Below are 21236 nucleotides of genomic sequence, written 5' to 3' on the forward strand. Positions count from 1 at the left end.
AATCTTTTTGCAATTTTTATGCAATTTTCTTGTCTGCTTCCACCAGCAGCAGACAGACTCTGCTTACATAAACAGACATACTGTATATGCTATCTGATGCATCAAGTGAGATAACTTCAGATAAGACCCACAATTCAAAGACTCACCAGGAATCTTAAGCTTCGCAGTAGCATCATTCCCACTGCTTATCATGGGAAGGAGACAACACATCGTTCACTCCGAGTGTGGCAGAGCCCACCTGTGTAGATGTGGTGACACGCTGCTCATCATTGTTACTGAGATGCACCTTCAGGAGGACCTGTATATTCAGTTTGGTTAATGAGATGCTCCCCAAGAGCTCCACTATCGTCTCTCCTTCATAAGGATGGATTACTGCGGAGAGATGCTCCCGCCTCCTCCACTGTTATTCCTGCGCTCTGCCTCTTTGTCGGTGTGGCTCTCTTGGTTTCTTCCTCATAGCTTCCTCATCATCACTTTTCACTCATGATGTATTCTTCTATTTTCTCCTCTGACTTCTATCAATCCACTCCCATCAATCTCCACATTGTACCTTCTGAAAGGGGGGAGCCAGTGAGGAGACATCAGCATAAATAAGGCATGAGGTGGTGCACCATTACCACATATGCAAACACACACACACACACACACACACACACACACACACACACACACACACACACACACACACACACACACACACACACACACACACACACACACACACACACACACACACACCATCAGAATAAGGAGAGTGCACAACAACGGCTCCCAGGAGATGTTTTTCTTCAAGGAGGGAGATGCCAAATAAAAGAAAACATTTTTATGGGAGTGGGATTTCATTCAGCTGTCTGAGGGGTGCTGCAGCCCCTTTTAAATAGATCATTACAATAAATCAATCCTTACTGATATAAGAATACTTTTTTAGTAAAGAGCGCATTGAAATATTTTATATAAAATATATACAGTATATATATACTGTATATATTTAATATAAATTATTATATTATATTATAATATAATATAATATAATTTTTATCCTTATTTATTGTACAGTAATATGGTATGTGCTTTTAATGGTTGACTACTGATTTTATAATTACAATAATATTGGTAGACAGATGTAAAGTTAAATAAAATAAAGTAAACTTCATTTAAATTTTTCTGTATATTCTTTTTTTTTTAAACTAACATATAATTGAGAACAACATAAATCAGAACAATGTAAGGTCTACCTGTAAGGAATGTACAGATGTCCCATCTTTTCATATGAAACATCACACAGTTTTCTTCATTTCAGGCTCCATGGCTTCATTTAATATCATTTCAAAATGCATGAACACAAAAATGGATTTGTTTTCTCAATTTTCTTATTCAAAAGTAGATCATGACTTAACTGATAATTGTTGCTGTTTCTAATTTCAAGGAAGAAATCCTAAGTATGCTTAATTTAATCCCGCAGCTGAACCACACAGAGAGTCATTTCCCGAACTCAGTTAATGTTAGTCCATCTCAAATTGATGAGTTTGGTTTGTTGACAATGCAACAGGCTCTGTAAAAAAAAAAAATTTTAATTGTTCCACTAAAAAAGACTATAAAACAGGGGATGCGAGCTTCCTGGTTTAATTCTCATACCAACCAATTAAAGCAGCAATCCCAAAAACTTGAGAGGAAATGGCGTTCTACTAAACTAGGAGAACACCATTAATACTCTGTGTGGCAAGATAGTTTACATAAATACAGGAAGGCACTTGGTCCCGCTTGAGCAGCCTATTATTCGTCATTAATAGAGGACAATAAAAGTGCTGTTGACCTACAGGGTGCCAGTGGAAATTGGACTACTGTTGGTCGGGCGAGAAGAGGAGGAATGTGTGTTCGTAGGAAGAGAGAGAAGAGGAACGCCAAGAGTATAGGACTGAGAGTAGGGACGTTGAATGTTGGAACTATGACAGGAAAAGGTAGAGAGTTGGTTGACATGATGCAGAGGAGGAAGACAGACATACTGTGTGTCCAAGAGACCAGGTGGAAAGGTAACAAGGCTAGAAGTTTAGAAACAGGGTTCAAGTTGTTCTATCATGGTGTAGATAGGAAGAGAAATGGAGTAGGAGTTACCTTGAAGGAGGGATTTTTTAGGAATGTCCTGGAGGTAAAAAGAGTGTCAGAGTGATGAGTCTGAAGCTAGAAATAGAAGGTGTGATGTTCAATGTTGTTAGTGGGTATGCTCCACAGGTAGGATGTTAGCTAGAGGAGAAGGAGAAATTCTGGTTGGACTTTCACTTCTAGGTATGCAGAACATACCTAGAAGTGAGAGAGTTGTCAGTGGAGCAGACTTCAATGGACATGTTGTAGCAGGAAACAGAGGTGATGAGGAGGTGATGGGCAGGTTTGGTATCCAGAAGAGGAACGCAGAAGGACTGATGATGGTTGACTTTGCAAAAAGGATGGAAATGGCTTTAGTGAATACTTTCTTCCAGAAGAGGCAGGAACATAGGGTGACCTATAAGAGTGGAGGTAGGAGCACACAGGTAGACTATGTGGTTGAATGTTTTAAATACAATAAAATAATACAATAAAATAATATAATAAAATAATATCATTTCATAGAACTAAAGATCTGGATGTTGTGTGTTTCTCAAATCATTCAGTGCTCGTGAAAATGGCACCAGGCTGTCTCGAGGTCATGAAGGCCCTGCATGAATATAATCTACTGTTTGACCATGTTAGGAAATGCTTGCATGACTGTCAGTATCTGTGAATAATTTTGTCTGCAATAGATGTGTCCTCGCGGGGTTCGCGTGACTGATTATGTTGCACCATCAGATAGTTTTATGAAACTGTCGACTTGACATTTTTGTTAACGTCTGGAGCTCATGATGTATCAACTGAAAACCGGTAGAGAACTGGTTGAAACCAGATGTGTCGAGGTTAAAACCTCCCCTAGCCATGCCTTTTAGAGTATAAATGATGTGTGATCTTTTCATATCTTTGTACTTGAACACTGCTGCAGCTTTCGTCTGTAAGTTTTCCTGTACACAGAATATTCTGTAATAAAACGTCGAAGGACTGTCCAGAGATCTCATTATAATAAGATAAGTATTTGTTGAACTTGTCTGTCTGTTTATATCATCGATGATATTATTGTACTGCTACTCAACCTATGCATGATTTGAATTGACAAATAAATATCTTGTATTTATACACCGTGTCCTGTCCTAAAAAAAACGAAACCCCACCACAACTACATCTTATGTAGACGGTGTAACCTGAAGGAGATCAGTGACTGCAAAGTAGTGTTAGGCGAAAGTGTAGCCAAACAGCATAGGATGGTGGTGCGTAGGATGACTCTGGTGGTGAGGAAGATGAACAGGGCAAAGGCAGAGCAGAGGACGAAATGGTGGACACTGAAAAAGGAAGAGTGTTGCAGGACTTTTAGGAAGGAGTTAAGACAGGCTCTGGGTGGTCAGGAGGTGCTTCCAGATGACTGGACAACTACAGCTAATGTGATCAGAGAGACAGGTAGGAGAGTACTTGGTGTGTCACCTGGAAGGAAAGTAGATAAAGAGACTTGGTGGTGGAATGAGGAGGTACAGGAGTGTATACAGAGAAAGAGGTTAGTTAAGAAGAAGTGGGATACTGAGAGGACTGAGGAGAGTAGACAGGAGTACAGGGAGAGGCAGCGTAAGGTGAAAGTAGAGGTAGCAAAGGCCAAACAAGGGGCTTATGATGACTTGTATATTAGGTTGGACAGTAAGGAGGGAGAGACCTATACAGAGATCTATACAGGCTGGCAAGACAGAGAGACAGAGATGGGAAGGACGTGCAGCAGTGATTAAGGATAGGGATGGAAGTCTATTGACAGGTGCCAGTAGTGTGATGGGAAGACGGAAAGAGTACTTTGAAGAGTAGATGCACATGGAAAATGAGAAAGAACAAAGGCTAGAAGAGATGACTTGTGGACCAGGAAGTACCAAAGATTAGTCAGGATGAAGTGAGGAGGGCATTGAAGAGGATGAAGAGTAGAAAGGCAGTCGGTCCTGATGATATACCTGTAGAGGTTTGGAAGTGCGTAGGAGAAGTGGCAGAGTTTCTGCAACAACTGGGTTGTTCAACAGGATATAGATAGTGAGAAGATGCCTGAGGAATGGAGGAGAAGCATGCTGGTGCACAAGGGAGATGTGCAGAGTTGTGGCAGAGTGTGAGAAAGAGGTGTAGAAGCGTGTACAGGCAGGGTGGAACGTGTGGAGAAAAGTGTCAGGTGTGATGTGTGATTGAAGAGTTTCAGCTAAACTGAAAGGAAAGGTGTACAAAACTGTGGTGAGACCAGCGATGTGGTTTGGTCTAGAGACAGTGTCACTGAGGAAAAGACAGGAGACAGTGCTGGAGGTAGCAGAGATGAAGATGCTGAGGTTCTCTTTGGGAGTGAGCAGGATAGATAGGATAATGTTGATAATGACAGGCTAATTATATTAAGGAAGTGGCTACTAAGTAAAGGTAATGCTCCTTTGATGAGCTTTGATGGAATTGGATTTAACAGACAGGAGGATGGTTTAGCTGAGGAGACTATTTTAATCATCTGACTGATCTGTATTGGAGAAAAGACATCCATTGAACCAACAGCTTCAGGAGTCAGATGTGTGCTTTCCAGATCTAAGGAGGACTAGAGTTGGAGGAGGACAGGACGCCATTATTTTTGTCTCTGATGATCATTGCTGTGGAGACTTGATGGAATACTAGGCTCACATGCATTGTGGTTCTTTGCTAGTTTGGATACAATAATTTGTGGTTGTTTTTATTGTCCTCTATTCTTCTTCTAACTGTTTATTGGAGGTACTGATCCATTCTCATTGGAAACGCAGCTGATGCCAGCAGAAGACTGGACTCTGGTTTATGTGCTGTCACGTTTGACAGTGTGAGAAGTCGTGACCCTGCACTCACCTTTACCAGCAAACATCATCATTCATCTTCTTTTCCTTTCGGCTTTTCCCTTCAGGAGTCGCCAGAGCGAATCAATTGCCTCCATCTAACCCTGTCTTCTGTATCCTCTTCTCTCGCGCCAACTACCTTCATGTCCTCTTTTTGGGCTTGCACTAGGAAGTAGTATGACCAAGCCACTGTGGGTCAGTGTAAAAGAATTGAGTAAGCCACAAAAAGCCACATTCTGTACACAAGACAGCGGCGCAGCGCGCTGACGACCAATGCTTGTCGCAGAGGGCGGGGGGGGGGGGGGGGGGCGTAGGGGGGATACCCCCCACAGGGCGGGCACGGGGTGCCTCCCCCGGGAAATTTTTATAGAAAATGGGGTTGTTTTCCTGCATTCTGTGGGCAAAATCTTCTGTTCAGTTTACCTACAAAAATACACTAAAGGCAACAGTTCAAGCTAAACTATCTTTATTTCTATCCTACTTTATGCGGGTATAAATGTGAGATTCAACAATTGAAAACTTGCATTCACTATGTGAAGATACAGTCATACAAAATATTACTCAATGTTTACTTGTAAGTTTTACTTAGACTAGAAGACATTTTAACTTTGACCACCACCAAAACCATTGGTATGCCATAGTTTAGTTTTTTTTAATTCGATAACATGATTTTTCATTTCAATTTAAAAAGGCATGAAAAATAGCAAACGAGGTGAATACACCTCATATATGTGAAAAAGTCGTATCACGAAATAACGTGATACTTTCAAGTTATAACGTGAAAAAGTCATATCACGAAATAACGTGATACTTTCACGTTATAACGTGAAAAAAATCATATCATGAAATAACGCTATAATTTCACGTTATAACATGAAAAGATATTGTTCTAACAATAAACCTTTCACGTAATTACGTGATACTGAGCCTCCTGGTTTTTATTTTTTTGGTCTGGCAGCTCTGCGCTGCCGTACATTTACATACATCGCTGGTTATTCCTGCTGGTCATAGGGATTAAAAGTCTAAGACTACAAAAACGTATTGATAATATCTTTCATTTACCTTCTGATCGGTCTGTCACCACTCCTACCCCCTCTCAGCATTCACCATTTGTTGTTCAATTAGGATTTTAACACAAACTCTACTATATAACACTGGATTCTTAATTTCTTTTGATCGATCGTCCTCTCCTTGTCTTACACCAATTTGCGGGTTTAGCTTGTATCTCCAAAACCTCTAACATGTGCTGTCCCTCTGATGTACTCATTACTGAACACTGTACTCATTCCTGCTCATTGTACTCATCCTGCTCTGAGACTTTAAAAATGACCTGTTGCTAATTAAATGGTGAATAAGCTAAACTGTTGGTTCATATTTTTGTAAACCTGATTATGATTAAATCAGTGCCTCACCAGCCATGAAACTCACCGCATGTCACTGGCACAGACTACAAGCTCCTCTCCAACGTCTTGGTCGACAGGCTGCAAAAGTGATAGAGCAGGTTATTCACGTTGACCAGACTTACTGTGTAATGCGTAGGCTAGTCACGGATAACGTATATTTAATTTGTAATGTTATGGAACTCTCAAGTTCTTCGGGCTCAAGACTTGTTCTTATTTCCATAGAGCAGGAAAGGCTTTTGATAGAGTTGAGCAATCACTCACTGGCACACGCTACAAGGTTTTGGTTTCAGCTCCAACTTTATTGCCAAGATTTGGACCTTGTATGGAGACATTGAGAGCGTACTTAAGGTTAACGGTGGCTTAAGTGCTCCTTTTAAGGTCCAAAGGGTCATGAGAGAGGACAAGCCCCTTGTCAGGGATGCTCTACTCTCTGGCACTAGTCTTTTTTAAACCCACTGAGGGCAGGTCTCTATAGTTTTACAATTTCCTGGTTCTTGTAGTTTTAAGATGTCTGCATATGCTTATGATATTGTTTTTGCAATCAAGAACTGGCATGATGTGGGCTTTTTGGAACGCACTGTACAACTTTTTAGTGAGATCTCCACCAAAGTCAAGACTCCCATGATGAAGCGTTGTCTGCAACACCCGTTGCTTCATCAATCAGGGCAGTGATTACAGCGCAATATGATCAATGAAGAGCTTATGGTGGGAGGTGGGCTAAAGTAGATCGTGCTCCCAGATAGACTCCAATGGAAAACAAACAGCTTGAAATACCTTTGAGTGTATCTGGGAGGCCAGACTATTATGGAAAAGAACTGGGAAAATGTTTCAGAGTAAGTGGAAGGGAGGATAAAAAGCTAGAAAGGGATTTTATCAAAACTGTCTTTTAGAGGTCGAGTTTTAATTATACATAATTTGGTTTCATCAACGTTGTGGCACTGGCTGTCCTGCGCTGAACCCCCATCAATGTTGCTGGCACGTATCCTGGTGGTACCAAGGAGGAAGGAGGGCAGGGACTCATCCATCTGACCAGCACAGGTGCTGTGTTCCAGCTGCAATTCATTCAGCGGTTCCTGACTGGCCCTGAGGACATGGTGTGGCGGCTCACAACACAGGTAGTACTGCCCCAGTGCTGGGGTCTGGGACTTGATCTGTCGTTGTTGTTAATGGACCTGAGAAACAACAGACTGAGAGATCTTCTATGTTTTTATCAGAGTGTTTTTTTGGAATCTGGAAACTTTTGTCCAAGAGGAGACCACAGGATTTTAAAACATTCTATTGGATTTTAAAGGAACCTGTTTTCAGAGGGGGCGGCACGGTGGCGCAGTGGTTAGCGCTGCCACCTCACAACACGGCGGACCCAGGTTCGAGTCCCGCTCTGTGCGGAGTTCGCATGCTCTCCCCGTGTCTATGTGGGTTTTCTCCGGGTTCTCCGGCTTCCTCCCACCTCCAAAAGCGTGCGCTTCAGTTTGATTGGCCGGTCCCAAATTGACCGTAGGCGTGAGTGTGTGTGTGAATGATTGTTTGTCTCTATGTGGCTCCGCGGTACACTGGCGTCGTGCCCGGAGTGTCCCCCGCCTCACGCCCTAAGACTGCCGGGATAGGCACCGGCTCCCCCACGACCTGCGTTAGCAGATTAAGCGGGTTAGAAAATGACTGACTGACTGTTATCAGAGGAGGACTTTTTAATGTGAGAACTATTGCAGGAGAATCAGTGGAGTCCAAATTCATCACAGCTAAAATCTCCAGTTCGATGTGTGGTAGAGATTTGTGGACCCACCCTGGATGATACTGCTGTTCTGTCTTCTGCTGTGGGTGTGACTTCAGTGAGGCTCACCGGAAGTCTGTTGAGGAGCTAGAAGAACCGCACAGCAACTGATTTTGATCGATTTTTATTGTACAGGCCTTTTAAATCCAAATCATGCTGATCCTTTCCCCGTAAAGTTTGTCTCCTTGCTCTAACGACTCCATATCAAACCCGATCAGCCTCAGTGACAGTACTGGCAAAAACATGTAGAAATTGACACACCATGGAGGGTTCACCTTGGTCTGGCGACGGGTATGAGCACTTCATGGGAGTCCTTCTAAAAGCCGCCGTTAACAAAGAAGGTTGGGGATCTCCAATGGAGGGTTTTACACGGCGCTGTGGCTGTCAAGTTTTATTTCGAGTTTGAATCCAAATATGTCAGAAAACCGCCGGTTCTGTTCTCACAGAGAAACTGTTTTTCACTGCTTCCTAGACTGTCAGAGACTCGACAATCTGTTCCTGTTTCTAGAAAGTATCCTCCTCTCATTCGTTGATGTTTTCGACAAACAGGTATGTGGGTCTGAGAGGACTGTAATTTCATCTGTGCTGTATGTCGTGCATATATGGTACATTTGACAATAATGTTGACTATAACTATGACTATACATTAATGGTTTGAAACATAGGAAGAATCAAAATAAGGATTGGCAGATTCTAAACTTTCTTCTGGGCCAAGCAAAGATGGCGATTTATCTAAGCAGGAGGAAAAAGGTTGAAGGTTCGTCTGCAGTACAGAAGCCATTTTAAGAAGAATGTGTCAAGCAACAATCGATTTTAATTATTTCAGACCTATGAATGATTTAGACACTTTTGCAAACCTATGGTGTGTCTAAGGTGTCTTATGTTCCGTGTTGAGTGAGGAACTTGTGTTCAGTCAGTGGTTGGTTTAATTCACATATATTTTACTTACGTTCCTACATTTCATATAATTTGCTTTTGAAATGTAAGTTCCTGTTTGCATGAATCTCTTTTGGATTTTGTGTCAACATGCCTATCTCGTATTCTTCTTCTTCCCTCACTACATCCATCCACTTCTTTGGTCTTCCTCTTGCCCTCTTCCCTGGTAGCCCCATCCTCATAACCCTTTTACCAACATATTCACATGAGTTCAAGAAAATAACAACCAATTGATCTCTACTGAATCCATTAAAGGGATAGTAAACGTATTTTAAAGTAATTTATATTTTGTTTAACATTATCAAACAAATTTTTTCCAGATGTTGGCATCATCCCTGGTGTCAGGAAACCTTAAAATCTGCGCTGCAGCAGCTTCCGTATCCAGAGGTTACGTGGGGTCATACATCATCTGCGACACCCGTTGCTTCATCAGTCAGGGCAGCCATTACAGCACAATACGATCAATGAAGCGATACATCTGATAAAATCATGGTGAATGGTTGTTCCAACACCACAGGATTTAAACAAAAAGATAAGAACCTATCTTTATTCAGAATACCTTCTGGAAAGAAAGAAGAGCAATGGAAAGCAAGGACAAACAGTCAAAATGACCCAAGATCCAAGAATCTGCCGTGAGGACTTCACCCCAGATGATTTTGAAAGAGATTTGAAGGTAAGATCATTTTCAGACAACCCATAGTATTTATTCAGAATTCCCAAGGTTTAGTGGATAATTAATTCATGCCTGGAGCGGAGATATTATATAAATGTTTTTATGAACAGACCACCACGTGGTTATGGCACTCGCAAAAAGTAAACAATATCAAAAGTGATAGACAGCTCAATTTACTGAGAAGATCTGTGACACTGAAATAAAACATACAAAAACAGCATGTCAGGTCCTGATCCTTATACATTCGTAAATACAAGACATATTAATATAAAGTAGAGTTGTTATTAACTCCACACAGCCCAACAGTAACGAATGGCGGTTAGCTCAATGCTAACATAATATGGAAAATCCCATTGAAGGCCTAGCACGTTAGCATCGGTAGCGCAATTAACTTTTACATACAGGAAACCAAAACGGGACATTATAACTAGTAAGTCACCCGAACAATGTGTGCATTCACTCACAGACTGATGAGCCTTCTAGGTCCAGCAGGAAGACAAAGAACGGTGAGTGGAAACAGCTGACATGAGGCTGAACTACAGCCAAGAACTACAGGAGCCTGCAGGACCAACAGCAGCAGCTCAAACAATCCACTGAAACTCCTAGAGGGTCAGCACAACACGATTTGAGATGATTTCTTGATAAATAAGTGTGATAATGTTGGCTTACTATGTTGTCGCTTGCTGTATATTTATATAACATCGCTGACATCGATTCACCGTGATAGCTACGATTGCGTCACTTCCGCTGTGAGTGCATCGTGACTTATAATTTGTTTTGTTTGTGCAAGGTCGCCATTGATCATTAAAAAAAAATAATGCCACCAAAACATTTGTTTAATCATGTACTTCAAATAATACCTCGGGTTCATTTTGAGTTTATTGTCCCTTTAAGGATTATAAGGGGACAGCAGATTGATGGATCAACATGTCACCATCACAGCAGAAGCACATTATGCAAAACTAGACAGTTGAGATGAAGGCTGTGGTCAAATGTATCCTCACCAAACAGACTGCATCCTCCTGTCATGTGAAACAAACACACCACCAGCCTTGTCCCTGTTGTAATGTAGCTTTGTAGCTTTGTCTACTTTAGCCTAAAGAGCCAATCTGTGTTACGCAAACACTCCAAAGCAGACGTATGAAAGGATGGAACAGCATCAGCAGTTTGGGTGCTTTTTGAGTATTTTACTGGAGAACGTTCTAAATCTTTTAGCTAACAATGCAACAGGTTGAACCATCTATTATCTAATTAGTGACACAACTGGTCGTCTTTAAGTGTCTATTTGCACACATGCTGATACGTATCACTCGTAAATACTGCCAGTGTAAAAACTGACTGTTCATGAGCAACCAAGCTTGGAGATTCTTTTTTTATCCACACGTCAATATTGATGTAAAATTACTGGCCAAATTGCTGTCCAAAGACTGCCTCACACCTCAGGATGGCTCGAGGTTGTTGGGGTTTTTTTTGTGATATTTGTGAAACGACTGAATGAAAATTCTGTGTAACCTGAAAATTAAATACACCACAATGACACAAATGCTCCTGCTGTGTAAATGCGAACATAGCCATTAGTGTCAAAATGTTCTATTGCTTTGTTCCTATCTTGTTACACTGCCGCCTAGTGGTCAATAAAGATACTTATAAATTTAACAAAGGATCCAGGGAAAGACAAACCAGCGTGAGCCTCTGTGGAGGCTGAAGTCAGCGTCTGCTGCTTGTCCTGCAGGCATGTGGTTAATGTTTGTCTGGCGGGGGCTAATGTGCCGCTCCTGTCATGTCGCTCACCTGGAAAGAAGTGACAGCAGGCTGCAAAGCCAGAGCGGCAGTCACCTCCACATGAATCTTCACAGTGGCAGCGTCAAAATGAATGACCACATGGTGTGAACATGATGGTAGAGGGAACTGTGTCTGCCACTGGGTGACATTTACTATACACATATTTCTAAACCGTTCATATTTTACGGTTGGTGATGTTACACAGTTTAAAATAAAACATTGTAATCTCTGTTGTGGATCCACGTCTTCTTTCTGTGTTTATCTTGTTTTACATTCTACTTTGGTGGCTCTTTTACAGATTTATCACATCTACCAGCCGAACCTCATCCGCATGCTGCATCATGTTGAGCAGTGTTCTCAATAAACCACCAGTGAAAAGGATTTTACCTGTTGTCTGATTTCCAAGTGCCACATTAGTCAACATGAAGTGAGGAGGGCATTGAAGAGGATGAAGAGTGGAGAAGGAGATGTGCAGAGTTGTGGCAACTACAGAGGAATAAAGCTGATGAGCCATACAATGAAGATATGGGAAAGAGAAGTTGAAGCTAGACTAAGGGCAGAAGTGAGCAGCAGTATGGTTTCATGCCAAAAAAGAGTACTACAGATGCAGTATTTGCTTTGAGGATGTTGTTAGAGAAGTACAGAGAAGGCCAGAGGGAGCTGCATTGTGTTTTTGTAGATCTGGAGAAAGTTGATGACAGGGTGCCCAGAGAGGAACTGTGGTATTGTATGAGGAAGTCTGGAGTGGCAGAGAAGTATGTTAGAGCGGTGCAGGACATGTATGAGGACTGTAAGACAGTGGTGAGGTGTGATGTAGGTGTGACAGAGGAGTTCAAGGTGGAGGTGGGACCGCATCAGGGATCAGCTCTGATCCCCTTCTTGTTCGCTATGGTGATGGACAGGCTGACAGACGAGGTTAGACAGGAATCTCCATGGACTATGATGTTTGCAGATGACATTGTGATCTGCAGTGAGAGCAGGGAACAGGTGGAGGAGAATCTAGAGAGGTGGAGGTTTGTCCTGGAAAGAAGAGGAATGAAGGTTAGCCGCAGTAAGACAGAGTACATGTGTGTGAATGAGAGGGACCCAAGTGGAAGAGTGAGGTTACAGGGAGAAGAGATCAAGAAGGTGGAGGATTTTAAGTACTTAGGCTCAACAGTCCAGAGCAATGGAGAGTGTGGAAAAGAGGTGAAGAAGCGTGTCCAGGCAGGATGGAACGGGTGGAGGAAAGTGTCAGGTGTGATGTGTGATAGTAGAGTTTCAGCTCAAATCAAAGGAAAGGTGTACAAAACTGTGGTGAGACCAGCGATGTTGTTTGGCCTAGAGACAGTGTCACTGAGGACAAGACAGGAGACAGAGCTGGAGGTAGATGAAGATGCTGAGGTGAGATGAAGATGCTGAGGTTCTCTCTGGGAGTGACCAGGATGGATAGGATCAGGAATGAGTACATCAGAGGGACAGCACATGTTAGAGGTTTTGGAGATAAAGTCAAGAGAGGCCAGACTGAGATGGTTTGGACATGTCCAGAGGAGAGATAGTGAATATATTGGTAGAAGGATGCTCAGTTTTGAACTGCCAGGCAGGAGGCCTAGAGGAAGACCAAAGAGGAGGTTTATGGATGTAGTGAAAGAGGACATGAAGGTAGTTGGTGTGAGAGAAGAGGATGCAGAAGACAGGGTTAGATAGAGGCATTTGATTTGCTGTGGCAACCCCTGAGGGTGACCCCGGAAGCAGAGGAGATGCTGAGGAACTGCTTCCAGACCACCGACTGGGATTTTATTGTGGGCTCACATGGGGAGGACATTCAGGTGGCAGCTCAGTGTTTTACAGACTACATGAACTTCTGTGTGGACACTGTGGCCCCTGTCAGGACAATCAGTTGTTACCCCAACAACAAACCATGGGTAACCAAGGAAGTCAAGGCTGTCCTGAACAGGAAGAAGCGGGCGTTCAGGAGCAAGAACGAGGAGGAGATGAGGAAGACCCAGCAGGAAGTGAGACTCTGCCTGAGGGAAGCCAAGGAGGCGTACAGGAGGAAGCTGGAGAAGCAGCTGGGACGCAACCAGGTGCGTGAGGTCTGGAATGGGATGAGAACCATCACCGGACACGGGAAAGGGCGCAGCACTGTGGAGGGAAATATTGAACGAGCGAATGAACTAAACAGCTTTTTCAATCGGTTCAGCTCCCCCACCACTCCCGGCTCCTCGTCCCGGGCCTCTTCCTGTCCTGCAAACTGCTCCACTTATGCTCCCTCCTCCTGTGCTTCCTCTCCTTCCACCCCTGCCACTTCTCCCGAGCCCACTCCAAGAACTGCGAAGCTCAACGGCCCCACCTCAACCACTGGACTTCCAACCTCGCCACAACCTCCTGCCCCCACCATGACGGAGACCATCATCACTGCAGACCTGGTGACGACAACGCTGAGGAGGCTCCGTCCCTACAAGGCGGCTGGACCAGATGAGGTCTCCCCAAGACTCCTCCGAGCCTGTGCTTGGGAACTAGGGGACCCCCTGCAACAATTGTTCAACCTCAGTCAACACCATCCAGCCCCGGCTCCTGCAGGATAAACTGACCTCCATGGCTGTGGACCCCTACCTCGTGAGCTGGATTACGGACTACCTAACGGACAGACCCCAGTACGTCCGTATGGGGGACTGTTTGTCTTCTACGGTGACCAGCAGCACGGGGGCGCCACAGGGGACCATTCTATCCCCCATTCTCTTCACCCTCTACACATCAGACTTCAAGCACAACTCTGATACATGCCACATACAGAAGTACTCCGATGACACCGCGATAGTGGCATGTATCCGGGAGGGTGATGAGGGGGGGTACAGGGCATTGGTGGCTTACTTCGTGGAGTGGTGCCAACAGAACCAGCTCCAGCTCAACGTCTCCAAGACAAAGGAGATGGTTCTGGATTTCCGGCGGGCACCTCCCTCTCCACAGCCGGTGATCATCAAAGGCAGTGAGGTGGAGGTGGTAGGAAACTATAAGTACCTTCAGCGGCAGACTGCTGTCACACAGCGCCTCCACAGAGAGGCTGAGGTCCTCCTTCGTGCCCCGTGCCATCAGGGGGTACAATGACTCTCTCAGGAGGAGCGGAGGGAGGTGGCGAGGTCAGCACGGGGTTGAAAATGGATTTAATTTAATTTAATTTTAATGTAATTTTATACTGTTTACATATATATACACAACGTACACAAAATGCAGAAAGGGGCGTGGTCTGGAATGCAGGAGGGCGTGGTCTGGAATGCAGGAGGGTGTGGGCGTGGCTTCGAACCCCAGACATGGCGGGCACTATCCAGTGAGGGTCCTTAGGCAAGACCCTTAATGCTATACGAGCCTACCTCAAAAAAAAATATGAGTGAACACAATAATGACTATAATGAATGGCTGACTGAAGGCAGGACAGTCCTGATCATGAAAGACCCACAGAAGGAATCTACCGGCCAATAACCTGTCTCAGTACAACATGGAAGGTCCTGTCAGGCATCATGGCAGCTAAGATGAGTAGGCACATGGATCAATATATGAGTGGGGCACAGAAAGGAGTTGGTAATAACACCAGGGGAGCCAAGCACCAGCTACTGGTGGACAGAGCAGTACACAGAGACTGTAAGAATAGGCAGACCAACTTGTGCACCGCCTGGATTGACTACCAGAAAGCCTACAACTCAATGCCACACACGTGGATACTGGAATGTCTGGAACTGTACAAGATCAACAGGACACTAAGAGCCTTCATCAAGAACTCAATGGGGAAGTGGAAGACAACCCTGGAGACTAACTCCAAGCCAATTGCCCAAGTTAACATCAAGTGCGGCATATACCAAGGGGATGCACTATCACCACTGCTGTTTTGAATAGGCCTGAACCCCCTCAGTCACATCATCACAAAGAGTGGCTACGGATACCAATTCCGAAGCGGGACAACAATCAGCCATCTCCTCTACATGGATGACATCAAGCTGTATGCCAGGAATGAGCGAGAAATTGACTCACTGATCCACACCACCAGGATCTACAGCGACGACATAGGGATGTCATTCGGATTAGACAAATGTGGCCGGATGGTATCAAGACGAGGCAAGATGATCAGAACTGAAGGGGTCAACCTACCAGGAGGCAGGATAGAAGACATCAAGGACAGCTACAAATACCTTGGAATCCCACAGGCTAATGGCAACCATGAGGAGGCCGCAAGGAAGTCATCCACAGCCAAATACCTCCAGAGAGTAAGGCAAGTCCTGAGAAGTCAACTGAATGGCAAGAACAAGGTCCGAGCCATCAACATGTATTCACTGCCGGTCATCAGATACCCCGCTGGGATCATAAGCTGGCCAAAGGAGGAGATAGAAGCCACAGATATCAAGACTAGAAAGCTCCTCACCATGCATGGAGGGTTTCACCCCAAGTCCAGCATCCTGAGGCTGTACACTAAGCGGAAAGAGGGAGGCCGAGGACTAGTGAGCATCAGGGCCACTGTCCAGGATGAGACATCAAAAATCCAAGAGTACATCAGGAAGATGGCCCCAACGGATGAACTGCTCAGTGAATGCCTTAGACAGCAGAAGCCTGAGGAGGAAAAGGAGGAGGAGGAGACAACATGGAGGGACAAGCCCCTACACGGCATGTACCACCGTCAGATAGAGGAAGTGGCTGATATCAAGAAGACCTACCAATGTCTGAATAAAGCTGGACTGACAGACAGCACAGAGGCACTGATCATGGCAGCACAAGAACAGGCCCTAAGTACAAGGGCAATAGAGGCCAATATCTACCACAGTAGATCTGACCCAAGGTGCAGGCTATGTAAAGAAGCCCCAGAGTCAGTCCAGCATGTGGTAGCAGGGTGTAAGATGCTCGCCAGCTCAGCATACATGGAAAGGCACAACCAAGTAGCTGTGATAGTGTACAGAATCATCTGTACCCGGTATGGACTAGAAGTACCCAAATCCCAATGGGACATACCACCGAAGGTGGTTGAGAACGGCAAGGCTAAAATCCTGTGGGACTTCAGCTTCCAGACCGACAAACAGCTACTGGCTAACAAACCGGACATAGTGGTGATGGACAAAGAGCAGAAGAGAGCAGTGGTGATAGATGTGGCGATTCCAGCTGATGCCAACATCAGGAAGAAGGAACATGAAAAGATTGAGAAGTACCAAGGGTTGAAAGAACAGCTGGAACCAATGTGGAAGGTCAAGGTTAATGTGGTCCCCGTGGTAGTAGGAGCACTTGGGGCAGTGACCCCCAAACTGGAAGAGTGGCTCCAGCAGATTCCTGGAACAACATCTGAAGCCTCAGTCCAGAAGAGCGCAGTCCTAGGAACAGCTAAGATACTGCGCAGAACCCTCAGACTCCCAGGCCTCTGGTAGAGGACCTGAGCTTGAGGATGACACACAGATACCACCCTGAAAGGGTGAGAGGGACATTTTTTAAAAATTATATATATATATATATATATATATATATATATATATATATATATATATATATATATATATATATATATATATATATAATACTGTTTTATATTTTAATTTTATATTTTAATTCAATTTTATACTGTTTATATTTTATTTATAGTTTAGTATATAAGTCCTGTTAGTGCTGCATGTGTCTGTCTGTTAGTGTAATGTATGTCTTGTGGTATGTCCTGTGATGTCAGTGTTTCTTTTTCTTCTGGTGTTTATCCAGTATTATTTGTTATGTAATGCCTGAGCAGTGGATATATGCAATTTCCTCCGGGATTAATAAAGTATCTATCTATCTATCTATCTATCTATCTATCTATCTATCTATCTATCTATCTATCTATCTATCTATCTATCTATCTATCTATCTATCTATCTATCTATCTATCTATCTATCTATCTATCTATCTATCTATCTATCTATCTATCTATCTATCTATCTATCTATCTATCTATCTATCTATCTATCTATCTATCTATCTATCTATCTATCTATCTATCTATCTATCTATCTATCTATCTATGAAGTGAAAGCGTCAGCTGCAGGAGAAAACTCCACCTAATCCAGACAGTTCAGCAGCTGGCATCTTCATCTTGATATAACCCCCTCCCTACTACGCGCACACACATCCACACACCCATAATTCTATGATCATTGCTTTATTTATGCATCACATTTTCAGCTGTAGTGATGACTGCTGCAGGCCGTGAGCGATTAAGAGAATATTTACACACTCTGTGCTGGCGCATGTCAGCTAATAATGATGCTCTCACAACAGGCAGCAGTGAGTCATAAATAAAGACTGCAGCAGAGAGATCAGCTGCTCTGAGCTTCTCACCACGCAGCAGGGAAACTGGGTGACGGATCCTCTGCTGTTCTGTTTTTGCTACATCCTCATTTTATTCCCTTTCTAATTTGTGTCCGTTCTACTCTTTAAGCACTAAATGCAGATCATGAACATGGCAGCTCTTCTGATGGATGGGTATATGACTGAAGATATGCTAACACAGTGGTCCCCAACCCTCGGGTAATGGACCGGTACGGTTCTGTGGCTCAATCAGCACTGGGTCACAGAAAGAATACAGAACTCTTATTGTTTCTGTTTCATTTCTGATCTGATTCTGAACAATGTTTTTTTTTAAATGACCGGATTCTCTCTTCCACATATGTCTAGTCAATCTTGATGCTTGACAAGATGCTTGCCTTGGTCAAATGACTACCTTTTTAAAGGGGCCGCTCCGGTCGTGGAACACAGAAGAAGAAATGGAGTGTCTTGTACTGGAGGTTTTTGCTACACACCAACTTCATTGATGCTTTGGAAAAAATTCTGAATGATTAGTCACTGGGCAGAAGGTCAGAAACGGTTCAGGTTGACCTGTGAGGGGTCGCAGTCACCTTTTGTGACCGGAGGGAATTGGCTGCAGGATAAATGTGTTCTAAACTCAGGGAGTCTGTCTGCAGAAGCTGAATTAAACTTCCAGACAGGCAAGACTTTTTCATTTTCTGCTAACTATTATCCTGTGTCAAGTGGGGCTGCAACTTATTCCAGCCGACGTTTTGTGGAAAATTTCAAGAGACACTGCAACACAAAGTTTATATTATTAGGCCAGAGGTGAGATTTCATAACAAGGATTCTACTTAGACAGGGGAAAATTCAAAAATTCGCACTCCTGGTGTTCTGTATAGTGGGCCAGACATGAACCGATGTTTTCACATGTTGTTTAATGTAGCATCATGTAGCATTAATTCGCTGATTTTGGGATTAGTACATTTATTCAATTAAAATGTAATGTAATGGAACTGGACACAGTTATTTTTATTATTAGGATTTATTATATTGGAAATTTGGCAGTAATTTGTTAATGGAAGATTAAAGTGTGAGAGGAGCAGCTTCTTCTTCTTCTTTTTCTTCTTTTTGAAAACCAGCCATTGTTAGAGGAGTTCTGTGCAGAGCTACCTCAGGTCTCCACGGAGACAAATTCACAACTCGACCGGCCACTGGAGTTAGAGGAACTCCACACTGCCCTGCAGAACATGCAGGGACGACGATCTCCGGGTATCGATGGTCTGATGGCCGGATTTTATAAAGCCTTTTGAGACATTCAGGCACTTGAAATGCTAGAAGTGTTTAATGATAGTCTGGCCTCAGGCTCTTTGCCACTGTCCTGCCAGAGGGCGGTCATTGCCCGCCTGTCTAAAAAAGGCAATCTGCAGGACATCAAGAACTGGCGCCCTGTTTCACTGCTCTGCATGGATTACAAGATTCTGTCCAAGGCTTTGGCTACCAGGCTGAGGGACGCTATGGAGCAGGTCATCCACCGGGATCAGACATACTGTGTGCCTGGCAGGTCCATGGCAGACAATGTCTACCTAGTTCGAGATATTTTGGAGGTTTCCAGATCATTGGGTATACATGCTGGTCTTGTTTCATTAGATCAGGAAAAGGCATTTGACCGTGTTGAGCACAGCTTCCTCTGGAAAACTATGGAGAAGTTTGGGTTCAGCACCGAGTTTATTGCCAAGATCTGGGTGTTATACAGTGACGTTGAGAGTATACTGAAGTTTAACGGCAGTTTGTGTGCCCCCTTCAGGGTGCACCGGGGCATCTGGCAGGGCTGTGCTCTGTCTGGGATGCTCTATGCACTCTCTCTGGAACCCCTCCTCTGTAAAATCCGCAAAAGCATCGACGGTTTGATTTTACCTGGTGTTAGAGAGAGCATTCTTTTATCTGCCTATGCTGATGATGTTGTTGCTCTTATCAACAACCAAAGGGATGTTGATGTTTTGGTGGGTTTGACAAACTCATTCAATGTTTTAACTGCTGCAAAAGTAAACTGGAGCAAAAGTGAAGCCCTTGCTGTTGGTGAGTGGCATGGCAACCTCCTGGTTCTTCCTCAAAACTTGTGTTGGAAGACTGATTGTCTCAAATATCTCGGTGTGTACCTGGGAAATGAGACAACAACCAGGAAGAACTGGGAGGCGTCATTGAGAAAACAGAAGGGAAACTTAAGAAATGGAAATGGTTACTCCCCAGAGTGTCGTACAGAGGTCGAGTTTTAGTGATAAACAACCTGGTGGCCTCACAGCTGTGGCACCGCTTGGCCTGTATGGACCCCCCATCAGGGTTTCTAGCCCAGATCCAGACCAAACTTGTTAACTTTTCTGGGATGGGCTGCATTGGGTGCCTCAAGGAGTGATGTTTTTATCAAGAGAGGAGGGGGGACAGGGCCTCATCCACCTGAATAGCAGAACAGCCACGTTCAGATTACAGTTCATCCAGCGGTTTCTGACCGGACCAGCAGATCTGACGTGGAGAGAGGTGGACAGCTGCATATTCAGACGTGTGAGTAACTTGGACCTGGATGCTTCACTGTTTTTAATGGATACTAAGTTTCTAAAGTTAAACAGTTTGTCTCCGTTTTATCAGGGTGTTTTTAAAGTCATGGGCTATATTTAAAAGCAGCCCAGGAAAAAGCTCTGACTGTTCTGGTTACTGAAGGAACCACTAGTGCATGGAGCCAGGCTGGACGTCTGCAGTGGAGCCACGCCTGGGCTGTCTGCAGCGCTTTGCAGAACCAGGACCGTGACCCTCCAGCAGCTGGTGGACAACGCCGGGCCAGCGTTGGTGGATGTCCAGGCTGTGAGCTCCCTGCTGAACATCCAGTCCACGAGGGTGGCTCAGAGGGGGCTACAACTGTGGAGGCAAAGACTCTCCGGGAAGGAGAGAAGCCTCCTCCTGGACTATAGTACACGGACTGTGCCGGACAGCAAAGATCCTTTCCCTGAGGTCCACATCAGTCCTATGTTTGGAGAACTGGAGGGTCCTCTCCTCGGAGATGAACGACAAATCAGCCTGCACACGGCCAACAAAAAAATACTGTACAAACAATGTGTAAAAGTAATCAACAAGAAAAACCTGTGTGACAGAGCACCCGCTACCTGGGCCAACAAGATGACGGGAAGTGGACCTGACCCACAGTGGAGACTTCTGTACAAACCTCTCCTCAAGAAAAAACCAGCCGACCTCCAGTGGAGGATTTTACATGGTGCATCGGTTCCAATGCTTTATCTCTGTTTTTATCCCTGCGGTGTCCAGCCAGTGTCCCTTCTGTCCCCTTCGTGAAACAGTCTTTCATGCTTTCAGTGAGTGTGGAAGACTTGCAGTGCTCTTCACTCTTCTAACGAATGTTTTTAGTTTGTTCAGTGAAAATTTTAGTATCAGGAAATTCATCTACGGTGCTAGGTACAATAGATCGAATCAGAGAAAGTGG

This window comes from Antennarius striatus, chromosome 9, assembly GCF_040054535.1.
Source record: "Antennarius striatus isolate MH-2024 chromosome 9, ASM4005453v1, whole genome shotgun sequence".
NCBI classification, from domain to species: domain Eukaryota; kingdom Metazoa; phylum Chordata; class Actinopteri; order Lophiiformes; family Antennariidae; genus Antennarius; species Antennarius striatus.